We start from the raw sequence: 12,716 nt of genomic DNA, 5'->3' as shown, positions 1-12,716 counted from the left end.
TTTAGTTGCCAACCTAATATATTATAGTTTGAATGTATATGTTGATATTAAAACTATTCGATTCTTCGATCCATACTATGGAATCCAACATCCAAAATAGTAGAGAAGACAATTGACAAAAGATGAATGGATGAAATAATAGCTAAATCCCTTTTTTTTGTACGTGGAGAAATGCTCATGGACGCTTTGTTGCGGCTGCAGCAGCATAGCAGTGTCGGACTCTTACCGACTAAAATGGAATGCCACGGAACCTCTTGCAAATTACGGCTGGTGCACTCTCCTAAAAGTTTCCTAACTGATTAATTTGGCGCTAGCGGACGCCATTGCCGCTAGCGCCACCTCCCTGAAAGTCTTGACCCATAGCGGGCGGGGCGGAGCGGTCCAGGGCCACCAGACCACCATCTCCCTCGTCCGCATTAAAAAACAATTTTTTTTCTTTTCTTTTGTTTTTTCTTTTCTTTCTTTTTTGTTTTTTTATGTTTTTCTTTCTTTTTGTCCTTTCGTTTAGTTGTTAGTGATTGTCAGTGTTTTTTATTTTTTCTTTTTTTTTCGTGGAGAACGTTCTCATAGACAACCTTTTACCTCTCCATCGTGCCGACCGGGGGACACAGGGCGGCGGCAGAAGGTAGTGTGTCGGCCGGACTCTTACCGACTAAGATCTTCACAGTCAAAATGGTAGAAACATGGTCGGAAGTGTGAGTGGTCGTCGGCCCTGGGGTGCTTACCAAGCAACTCTACCAAGCACTCGCGGAAAGTACCAACACAACGCATATGGGAGATGTCGTATATTAGCTTTTGAGAGAGATTTTGGGTTTTCCATCCTTTGGAAATATATCCAGGGCGAGGATTCGAATTCACGATGCGTCGTCTTCAGTCCCGGGCCATAACGAGTGTAGCTTTTTTTTTTATAATGTTTATTGACCAGTAGATGAATGTGTTAGATAGATGATACATTTACACTGTACATGTGAATGTGTGCGTAAGCGTCAGAGGACGTCGAGGGCTCAGTTGAGACAAAAGACGATTGGTAGCTGTTAGAAGAATCTATTAGAATAGTCTGTTGACAACAATCGTGCGTGTAAGAAGGTTATCGAGGTCTTCAGAGTGTAATATATGTCGGAGATGAAAGGACATCGAAGCCTCTCCTTTGGAACATCGGGATAATCCCCTAACACCGTAATCTAGATTCTATCATAGGCGTAATTAAACAATTGTCGTCTTTCGATCCGATTATATTTGTTCGAGATTTGTGATAATGAGCTTGGGCTCGAGGCGACAGCTAGTCGCCGAACGTGGCTGCGGCTCGAGGGCGGCTAGCATCTTTTTCTAACTACCGATATGGAGATTGACCAATTAGCAGTAACGTCAATTTCCCTTCCTTTCCGAACGAAGGCTATCCCCGATGAATCGCATGATCTCGTGTCCTTAGACACACCCCATCGTAGTTTTTCCTCTGTGGCATCGTTGGGACGGAAAGTCATTCTTTCTTGCGATCTCATCGACGAAAACAGTAACACCTTACGACCAGTGAATATTACGCGTCCGACTTAGTTTTTGTGAGCACGTTCATCTATCATCCGGTCGACCGCGGATTCGTTATTGAACCTAGGATCATTGTCATTAGTTTCTCGAGTATCTAATTACCACGGTTACTTGTCCAATTCTATAATAATCGTATTTGCACTAGTCAATGTCTTCTCTATTGCATAACGACAATGTATAATCCGAACGAAGTTTCGTTTCACGCCCCGAACTCTAATTCTATTGTAAACCCGACATATATATGTATAGCTGTTGTGAATAAAGTAAATCATTTACTTTTCCGATTCCTCTCTATACCTTAACAGAATGTTACATTGGCATGCTGTTCACCATAAACAATGAACTTTGGTTGTGGGACTGTTTAGGCAAAAATACCGATACATGACGGTACGACATAGGCATACAATATTTTGTATGTCGGAATTACATTTTTTTAGCTTTACAATATAGAAATTGGATTTAAGTCGCTATAGAGCGGTGCGTATATACGATGTAGTTTTTTCTTTGTATCTCTGTCCTGAAAACCTGGTCGCAAAAACAGGACAGTTCGTTAGTCTATTCGGTTTTGGAGGTGCTGTGGGATTTTGGAAAGGGGTCGGTGAGGGTGGTCGGGGCGGGGAAGGGAGGGGTGTCCTGTAGAATTATTTGCAATATTTACAAAGTTTACAATATTCACACTATTTTATACGGAGGGAGATTTGAGCGTTGCCGTTTTGTGGCTCTTTCTCTTGTTATTCTCTTTTTTACTATGGTTTCGGTATCCACCAATTTTTTTATGTTTTTTCTGTGATTGTCTTCTGTGTCTTTTTGGGGAAGGGCCATGTTGTATCTCCACCTAGTGTCTACGGTTTGTCCATTTAAGTTCTTCTCGTAGAGTATTGTTTTAATCCCTATCTTTCTTTTTATATGGTATATTATTGGGATATTATTTTGGTCTTGGAGATAGTTTCTTTCGTCTAGGTATAAAAACGCTTCGGGCGGGGGGGGGGGGGGCCTAACCTGTTGTCAGTGTATTTTTGTAATACGAATCGTTTGGAAATAAGCAACCGAAGATTAAATTATTTTGTTTTATCTTTGCAGCTTGCGCGAAGTGGCTCCTTGTTAGTTTTGAGATGCTTTTCTTTCTATTTATTTATTTACATTTTACAATTTGTCCAGTAGGACATTTGGTAAAATATTATAGCTTAGTGGCATAATAATATAACATGTGGATGGCTACCCCCAGTGGGATACCATCTTCGAATTTGATTGATTTATTTCTTTAGTGTGGTGTGTGTTTGTTCGTTAGGTTATGTACTTGTTTTAAGATGTGGCAGTCGATGCGGTGGTTGTTGGCTAAGTCGTAGATTCTTTTATTTTTGACGTATTTTTTGAATCTGCTGTGTTCGAATCTGTAAGTACTCAGGCAAGCCCTGATGCATTTTCCTTCGAATATGCGAATTTTTTCCATTAGGGAAGCTGATACGTTGTACCAGATTAGGCAGCTATAGGTTATGATCCGTCTGATTAGTGCTTGGTAGCACAGGATTTTTACTTTGCTGTTGAGACGCTTGGTGTAGAATAATCTTTTCGTTTTCTAGAATGCTTTGCTGGCTTTGGAGAGTTGAATTTCGAGGTGCTGCTTGCAGTTTAATTTGTCGTCTATATTTACGCCTAGATATTTTACGCAATTTTTGTGTGGTATGAGCTCCCCTTCGTTTGCTTTTCCTCTTAATTGGAATTTTTTACAGTGTTCTCTTTCTATTGGGCCTTTTTCACTTGACGTGGATCTAAACAGTATGGTTTCGCATTTGGTAGCATTAATTTTTAGTTTCCATGTATAGTAGTAATCGTTAATTTTGTCAAAAAGTTCTTGAAGTTCTGTTCTTATTGTTTAGGTGTAAAAGTGTTGTTCGTGATAATTGTTGCGCTGGCTGTAGATGTCGCTGATGGGGTAACTGCTGTTTTTCTTCTAATTGCGTTGAATTGATTTTCTGGGATTACGTTATTTATTGCGCAGAAGGAGGCTAGGGGGTTGTTTATGACTATTTCCAATACTTTGCTTATGTTGGGGAGGAGGCTTATAAGTCGTAGGTTTGCAGGCGATGAACCGTCTTTATTTTTTTGTAATGGCTATTAATTTGGCCTTTTTCCATTTTCCGGGGAAATACGTGTTATTTAGCGCATTGTTGAAGAGTACCGTGTAGTACCATTTTATTTCGTTAGGTAAGCGTTTGAGCAAAATGTTTGGCATGCCATCGAAGCCGTAGGATTTTTTCTTGTTTAGTTTGGAGAATATTATATTTAGTTGGCTGTAATTTGTAAAGTAGTTTATTTCTGGTTCTGGTTGTTTGGGGTTGTCCGAGGTGTTTTCGTTTGAGAATGTGCAAACTGTTTTATTTTGCGCTATGCCTTGTTCTATTTTATTTTTGAGTTTGTTTGTTTCGGCGATGATAATGCTGTTCAGTCGTTCTCGACCCATGTGGTCGTTTCGTGTGTGTGTTTTGGAAAAGTGGGTGCCGATAATGTTTAGTTTTTCCGTTGTTTTTTAACGAGCGTAGCTGGCTATCCGGCCAAAAGCTAAATACCTAATCCTAGGCCAACAATTTAGATTCAGGAAGAATCAGAATACAGTAAAGTAAATACACAGAATGACCAGCGACGTAATTAGATCAACGGAAGGTGGAAAATACTGCACCGCGTTGCTTCTCAATGTGGAAAAAGCCTCCGCTAAAGATTGAATGATTTTATGTATTATGTGATAAAATGAAGGATTTTAAGGAAGTTATAAACAATTCTGCTGAATAGCACATATAGAATTATTTTCTCCCACATTACGAATAGGTATTTGTATGTTAAAATTAGAAGTGTATGTGTCCTCTCTGAAAGAAATTAACGGTTTCACAAGAAAATGTCCTCGAACCCATTTTCTATTTTGTTTGTTGCTAACAACGCTAAAAACGGAAACTCATTCCTTCGCTACGTTCACATCTGAAAATAAGCTAGAAAAATTTGCCGAATGTGGGCAAATTGTAAAGTACAAATTAAATAATAAAAAAAAAGAAAAAGAACATCTGAAAATATCCCATCCAAACATGGAAACATTAAAATAGCAAGAAGAACCTAAAACGCACGTATATAATACAGAACGCTAAGCGAGAGATAACAAAATCCAATTAAAATTCGATCGTTTGCATCTGACCTAAATCTTGAGGTTAAAATCTTCTGTTATAAATTATTAATTAGACCTATTTATAACTTATGCTAATCCCATACGTTATAAAATCTCTGCCAGTGCGATGGAAAACGCATGGCTAGGCATCTTGAAAATAAGCGCATTAGTAGAGGCAGGAATTCTTTTAGAACGGCCATCTCTTACTACAAGAATTATAATAGCAGCAAAAATATATTATTCAGCGCTTCATAATAAACTTAATAATAATGATTTAATTAAGGGAATTATATAACTTTACCCCTTATATTTTGAGAGGGCTATGAAAAATATACATCTCCTTCAAGAGGCTAATTAGAATACTTCCTAATATACATTGCCAGATTAAGAATCAAATCCTTTCCAATCAGCCAGAAAGTCGACGGGGCAGCCAGCTACGCTCGTTAAAGCCCAGAACTGAAGACGACGCGTCCCGAGTTCGAATCCTCGGCATGGAAGGACAGAAAAAAAGGGGAACGAAAAACCAAAATTTCTCTTAGAATATACAAACAGGCAAGCGGCCAGCCCCTCCCTTGCGTGTCTTCTGGGTGTACTTTCTAGGAATATTTGGTTAAAGATGCTACTTGGTGTTCTTCAGCACACAGGGGCGGTGTCCTCCGACGATCAGCTCGCGCTGGTACCACTGTCCCGTTCGTGGAGGTTTTAGCCGGTAAGAATCCGGCACTACCTTCCGCCCGCGACCGCAGGGTGGTAAGGTGTCTATGAAGATTTCCTCCACGTAAAAAAAAAAAAAATTTTTTTTGTAGTACGGAAGGAGACATGCTTAACACTCCCATAGACAAGGATGGAACACATATATAAATGGTTAGGTGAGATTATTTTCATAAAAAATGAATTTTTGATCAATATCCAAACGTGTTATATTGTATATCAATTGTATAAATAACAAGAAAGGATTAATATATCCTTTTAAACTTTGCATGCTGCACAAAAATACAGAACACATTTATTCGCAATATATTCTAATAGAGTTTCATTCGTTTGAAAAGACACAAAAGAGTTTGTCGACATTTCTTAAACATGATCGAAATTGATTGCAATATACTTGCGTCTACAGTTTGCTACTGGAACAGACGATTGTCAGAGATGTACTTACATACGTTTAAGGCGGATCGTATTGTTGTGCCTTGGAGTGACAGCGTTGTTTTGCTTCGCTAGGTCTAAAGGTAAACAAATTCCGAACAAAACATTATCGTCGTTCTTTCTAATCGTCATCCGGAGTTACATCTGAAATTTTTCTAATACCATCGTTCGATACGAATAGACGAACGTCCTTTCTAGGACGATCATTATAACGAATCATTATAACAGGTCATACAGTGGAATAGCAAGCGTAGAGTTGAACGGTAGCATTGAAGGTGCGACGATTACAACTGGCATACACTATCTTTGTACTTGTATTTAAAGTGATTTTAATATACACTGACTGTTACAATTTTATCACTCCTCTCTTTAATAAACCAACCAACACGTAGAATGTACCACATCAGCTCGTAATTTTTGGAATAAGATACGAGATGTTCCACATAATCCATATATTCCTTGTCTTTGTTTTCAAACTGAACAGTATCTAGAAGTTATCTGCAAATCCGGATATATTCCATCTAAAGCATTTATCTTCTGAGATTCCTTAGATTTATAGATTAGCATTAGAAATATTTACCGATCATGCGTATTACTGTATGTTGAGGTTATTCGGTGTGTAAACAGAGAAAACACGTGGATAAATTGTAAGGTAGAAAATATATTTAAATAGAAGTGTAATAAGTTTTTTTTTTTTTTTATTTGTTGAAATTACAATCAATTCTCGCGTTGAGAATTTTCAGTAATTTTTCTGGCGTGGCGCAGTGACATAGCTGTTTATTTACAATAAGTTAATACTTATTATAGATAGGTACAATTTATAAGTATTATAAGTAAGTGCATATGCTTAATTTGGATAATTAAATGAATCTAACGTTTAGGTCTAGCGGGTAGTGCCTCTTCAGCCTGCGAATCTGGTCCGTCGTATCGAGTAGTCCAGTGATTAGGGGGTTTCGGTGTTTGTTGATTCTTTTGCTGTATCTGTTGCTATATTTTGCTATTTCCTCTTTGACGGTGGGTATCTTGAGGTCGCGGTGTATTGTTTCATTGGTTACATACCAAGGTGCGTCAATTAGGGATCTTAGCGTTTTCGATTGAAAGCGTTGGAGTATTTCGATGTTGGAGTTGCTTGCTGTTCCCCATAGTTGGATTCCGTAGGTCCAGACAGGTTTTATTACGGTCTTGTAGAGGGTAATTTTATTCTGTAAATTTAGTTTGGAGCGTCGGCCCGTGAGCCAATAGAGTTTTTTTAGTTTGTCCTTTAGTTGCTTCCTTTTATCTGAGATGTGTGTCTTCCACGTTAGTCGCCTGTCCAGGGTCATGCCCAGGTATCGGACTGTGTCCCTGCTAGGAACTGTTGCATTGTTGATGGTGACCTGGGGGCAGGTTTGTTTTCGGAGCGTGAAGGTTACATGTGAGGATTTCTTTTCGTTGACTTTGAAGCCCCATTTGTGAAACCACTTTTCCATGGAGTCGAGACTTCGCTGGAGAGTGGATGAGGCTATTACCGGGTCTGCGTGGGTAGCTAATAGCGCTGTGTCGTCTGCAAATGTCGCTATTGTTATATCGTTTGATATAGGTAGGTCGGCAGTGTAGATGGAGTACAGTAGGGGTCCGAGGACATTACCTTGGGGTATGCCGGCTTCTATTGGGAATGTTGCGAAAGTGGCGTCTAGGCATTTAACCATGAATTGTCTATTGGTTAGGTAAGATTTTAGGATGGAGTAGTAGGGGTGGGGTAGGATCTTTTTAAGTTTGTATAGTAGTCCTTCATGCCATACTTTCCGCTGGGGTGTTGAGTATGGTAGAATTTGTGACCATTTATTTTCAGGTAGCTCTTGTCGGTGAAGTGGGTTTCCGATACGAGCATTACGTCGATTTGCTGGTGTTTTAAGAAGAGTTCTAGTTCAAGTTTGTGTTGCGCTAGACCGTTGGCGTTCCAGAGTGCTATGCGCCTTGGTTTTATTTTGAGTCGGGGCGTGCTAATTTTTCCACGATGAGTGTTAGTAGCGATAGCAAGTAATTTATTTGCTCCGATTGTTTCTCTATTAGCTTTTCAAGCCTTGAGGAGTTGTCTGTGTTAGGTGGGTTGGGGACACTGTTTTGGGGAAGGTTCCTTTGGCTGTTCGGGTTATTTTGGATGCCTTGTACTGCTTGGGCATAGGAGGTTGAGGTGGAGATGAATTTGGTAGGACTGGGTGTTTGGTTGGTTGAGGGGGTTGGGGTAGTCGTGAATTTCGGCGGGCTGGGTGTTTGGTTGGATACCTCTTTTGCTCTGAGCTTAGGGTACCTGTTCGTGTATAGTATTTTATATGCTGGGCAGCCTTTGTAGTTGGCAGGGTGGTCCCCTTGGCAGTGGATGCATTTCGCTGGGGTTTCCGGTGATTTGGCGCACTGGTCAGTGGAGTGAGTGCCTGCGCATTTAACGCAACGGAAAGTATGGTTGCAGTATTTCTGCGTATGACCGTACCTTTGGCACCTTTTGCACTGCACTATTTCTTTTTTCACGAGCGGTGGTTCGATCTTTACTATCGCGTTCATTAGGCGACTGATGTTGTAGATTTCCTTATTGTTCGGTTTTTGTTTAATGTCTAGGAAGAATAAGGATAACGGGTCTTTCGAGACTCTATGCCTTATATTACTTACGTTGATGACTTCGTGGCCGAGTTTTGAGAGTTCGTATTTTAGTTCGTCTATGTCTGCTGAGTGGTGTATGTTTCGTAGGACCACCCGGAAAGGCCTTTCCTGTTTGAGTTGGTAGGTGTGGAAGTTGGCGTTCAGGGTCCTGAGTGTCTTGGTGAGTTTTCTGTAAGCTTCTGGGTTCGTCGGTAGTATTTTAACTTTATTGTTGCTTATCTTAAGGTTATATTCCTCCTTGCTGATATCTCTCTCTAGGGACTTGATCATTGTCTGTATGTCGATGACGTCATCCACAAATATTGGTGGGGGAGGGGGGATTCTCTGTGAGTGTTGGTTTTTTGGTGGTTCTACGATTTCCACGGCGTCGTTTGAGAATTCCAATACGGCGAACCTGTTGTATGTGTTTATTTGCGTTGCTGTTTCTATTTTTCTTTTCTTTGTAGTGTTAGCGTCGTTAGTGCGGAGAGTTCTGCTACACTTCTGCCACGGGGGGGGGGGGGTAGCGCGGGGTAGCTGCGAGTCTGCTCCGGAGAGCCTGGTCGCGGTTGCTGGGCCATCATCGAGCTAGTTAATTCGGAATGAACAACTAGTCGTGAGGCTGTGAGGCTAGTATTCGAGTTGGGGTTAGGTGCGTGAGATTTTCTTCTCCCTAAAGGGTAAGGGACACTTAGCTGTGTTCTCTTTCGACAGTTGAGCGACACGTGTTGTTTTCGGACTACGCTGGGCACTAGAGACACGTCTGCACGCTTCGGCACTCCACAGCGAACTGATTCTTGCCTAATGACTCGACTTCCATAGGTCCACATACATCCGTATAAATAATTTCGCGAGGTTTAGTCGCCCGATTGATTTTCTCGTGAAAACTCGATCTATGCTGTTTCCCGTACGCGCAACCTTCACAGAAAAAGTTATTATCCTCTACAACTTTCATATTTGAATTCTTTAAGAATTCTTTAACATGTCTGATGTTCTGATGACATAGTTCGTGCCATAACTGCAATGTGTCCGCGTTTGACTCCGCTCTATTGCTAAAATTACAAACTGACGGTATGATAACTCGCATATCTACTTTATACAAATTTCCGATAACAGAACCTCTTGCTATTATTTTCTGATTTTGTAAAAATATGCAATTGGTCCCTTCCTTTGAAATACAAAAATCTATGCCCCTTCTTGCGACAGATCGAATCAAAAACAGATTTCTTTTCATACCTGGTACGTATAGAACATCGTTCATTGTACATGTTACCCATTTGCCGTCCACAAAAGTCTCTACTCTGATTTTTCCTTTGCCGCACGCATCCATGAACGTACCATCGCCGATCTCTATCTTCACCGTGTTATCGAATTCTTCGAAAACGCTGAACCATTCCCGTCGTCCCGTCATGTGATCCGTAGCTCCTGAGTCGATTATCCAAACATCAGGGTTTGCCGTTTGTATCGCTGAGGTACTTCCTAATAGACCAATTTCGCTGTGATCCCGATTTTGGTTTCTAGGTTCCTGGTTGTCTCTACTGTTGCTTCTTTTGTTATTTTTAAAACAGTTTTTGCTGGTGTGGCCTTTCCTTTTGCATATAAAGCATTTAAAGCAATCCTTCTTTAGATGGCCAACTTTTCCACAGTTAAAGCAACTTGGTCCTTGTTTCTCGTATTCGCGTTTACTTGACTGCTTCTGCTGTTCCCTTTTATAATTATTACCTTTTGTTACCAGTGCCACCGATGTTTCCTGGTCTTCTTTCTTCCATCTAATTTCTTCCGTCATCAGCCTGGTACTAAGCCTGTCTAAGGTCTTCTTTTCTTCTTCCACGGAATCCCACGCACTGTGAAAATGATCGAATTTGTTTGGTAACACCGATAAAATGCCTGTTATCAGCATTTTCTCGCCAATTTCACTCCCAAGGGCTTTCATCTTCGCCGCTATGAGTTCCAACTTTGATAGGTTGTAAGAGACATTTTCAGATTCTTCCCATTTAAAATCGAAGAACTGCTTCTGGACCATATTTAAATTCTCATCCGACTTCATGTCATATACTGTATTCAGCTTTTTCCACATTTCATGTGCTGTCGTGCAACATAAAAGAAGATCCAACGGTTTCTTTCCTACTGAGGTCACGATTAATTTTCTCGCTAATCGATCTGCTTTCAAAAGTCTTCCACGAGCGGTTTCTTTCTCCGCGCTGTTACCTGGATGACACAAATTCCCTTCACACACGTTGATCAGGTCGTCATCTTCCTCCAAAAGTGTACGCATAACAAAACGCCACTGGAGCCAATTTTCTTCGCCGCGTAACATCTCGACCTTCGCACTTGCTGATTCCATTTTAGCACTATCCCTTATTTTACTAAGCACAACACTTTAACAATTTTATTCACTTCACGTTGCTACCTTGCAATTTACAGCCCTGGGCCCATAACCTGTTGAGGTTATTCGGTGTGTAAACAGAGAAAACACGTGGATAAATTGTAAGGTAGAAAATATATTTAAATAGAAGTGTAATAAGTAAAAATACAATTTGAGCTGGTCCAGATCCGCACGCTAGCTGTATTATCTAATAACTGAAAAACCCCGAAGCCAACGTCGTCTGTCTACTGTTTATGGCCTGACTTCGTCGCAGTCTTTTGTCTACACGCTGTCGATGGCTTCAGTGCTTGAGAAAACTAAAAAAGACCAGATGTAGAGTTTTCTTAGAAGTGGTAACCACTTCAACACTGTACGACAAATGTTTGATATATACTTTTAACAATTATTGTGCCGATTTAAAATATTCATAACCAAGGTTATATATGTCGGAGATGAAAGAACACCGGAGCCTTTCGAATTTTGGATAATTCCGTAACATTGTAACCTAGAGTCTACTATAGCTGTGATTAAACAATTGTAGTTATTCAATCCGATTGTAATTGTTCGAGAGTTGTGACAATGAGCTTGGGCTCGAGGCGACAGCCAGTCGCCGAACGTAGCCGCGGTTACGGGATGAACGCTTTGTCTAGCTAATAATTGGAATAATTCTATAGCTCTCCTTAAAAAGGAAATAGTTGTAACACTCAACAGTAAACATTCCAACTGTCTCTGTCCGGTAGCTCGCTACACGCAGACCCTATTCTTCGAGTAAGATGATTGCCAGATGTCGATGCGTCTCCGCAGTACATGTTCAGCTAGCCCGAGGGCCTATTATAAATCTTAAGATTTAGCCAATTAAAGTCCTTCAAACAGACAAACAGTCTTCGTCCCAACTACGGGAAAATAGGGGAGACCTATTTTTCAACGAACGGCGTCTTCCACTAGCAACTTTCCCTCGAGGGCGGCTAGCATCTTTTTCTAACCACCGATATGGAGATTGACCAATTAGCAGCAACGCCAATTTCCCTTACTTTCTGAACGAAGGCTTTTCTCGACGAATCCGATGATCTCGTGTCCTAAGACACACCCCATCATAGCTTTTCCTCTGTGGCATTGTTGGGACGGAATGTCATTCTTTCTTGCCATCTCATCGACGAAAAGAGTAACTCTTTACGACCAGTGAATTTTGTGAGCACGTTCATCTATCATCCCGTCGACCGCGGATTCGTTATGGAACCTAGGATCATTAGTTTCTCGAGTACCTAACTACCACGGTTACTTGTCCGGTTCTATAAGAATCGTATTTGCACTAGTCAATGTCTTCTCTATTGCATAGCGACAACGTGTAACCCAAACGAAGATTCGTTTCACGCCCCTAACCCTAATTCTAATGTAAACCCGACATATATATACGCGGCTGTACCATCTGTGCATGGCATATTCCTAGAAAAGGCTGGGAGGCCCATCAAATTTATTTTGCGCGAGAATTGATTGTAATTTTAACAAATAAATAAAAAAAAAAAATTGAGCTAAACAGTACTCGATGGCTTTGAGGACTAAAAAAAACTAAACACTAAAGAAGATATTACTGAAAATTCTCAGCGCGAGAATTGATTGTAATTTTAATAAATAAGTAAAAAAAAAAAAAAACTAAAGCAGATGTAGAGTTTTCCTAGAAGTGAACATCGCTTCAGCAAAAGCAAATAATAAAACCATTTATTTCAGCCAACGCTCAAATCGAGTTGAGTGCACTCATTCTTGTCTGTCCTGTTTTTGCGACCAGGTTTTCAGGACAGAGATAGAAAGAAAAAAACAATGTCGTATATAAGCACCGTTCTACAGCGACTTAAATCCAATTTATATATTGTAAAGCTAAAAAAATGTAATTCCGACACACAA

General features: G+C 40.4%; 1 protein-coding gene and 1 pseudogene across 1 annotated transcript in view; one reads left to right on the top strand and one right to left on the bottom strand.

The window, feature by feature from the left end:
* LOC126875441 (uncharacterized) overlaps nucleotides 1–12,716 on the bottom strand; it is a 299,435-nt gene that overhangs the window by 136,556 nt on the left and 150,163 nt on the right. The window lies entirely within an intron of this gene.
* LOC126875651 (U6atac minor spliceosomal RNA) lies at nucleotides 5,494–5,593 on the top strand (annotated as a pseudogene).

The sequence above is a fragment of the Bombus huntii genome, chromosome 18 (assembly GCF_024542735.1).
Source record: "Bombus huntii isolate Logan2020A chromosome 18, iyBomHunt1.1, whole genome shotgun sequence".
NCBI classification, from domain to species: Eukaryota; Metazoa; Arthropoda; class Insecta; order Hymenoptera; family Apidae; genus Bombus; species Bombus huntii.
This window is presented reverse-complemented; position numbering and strand designations above follow the sequence as displayed.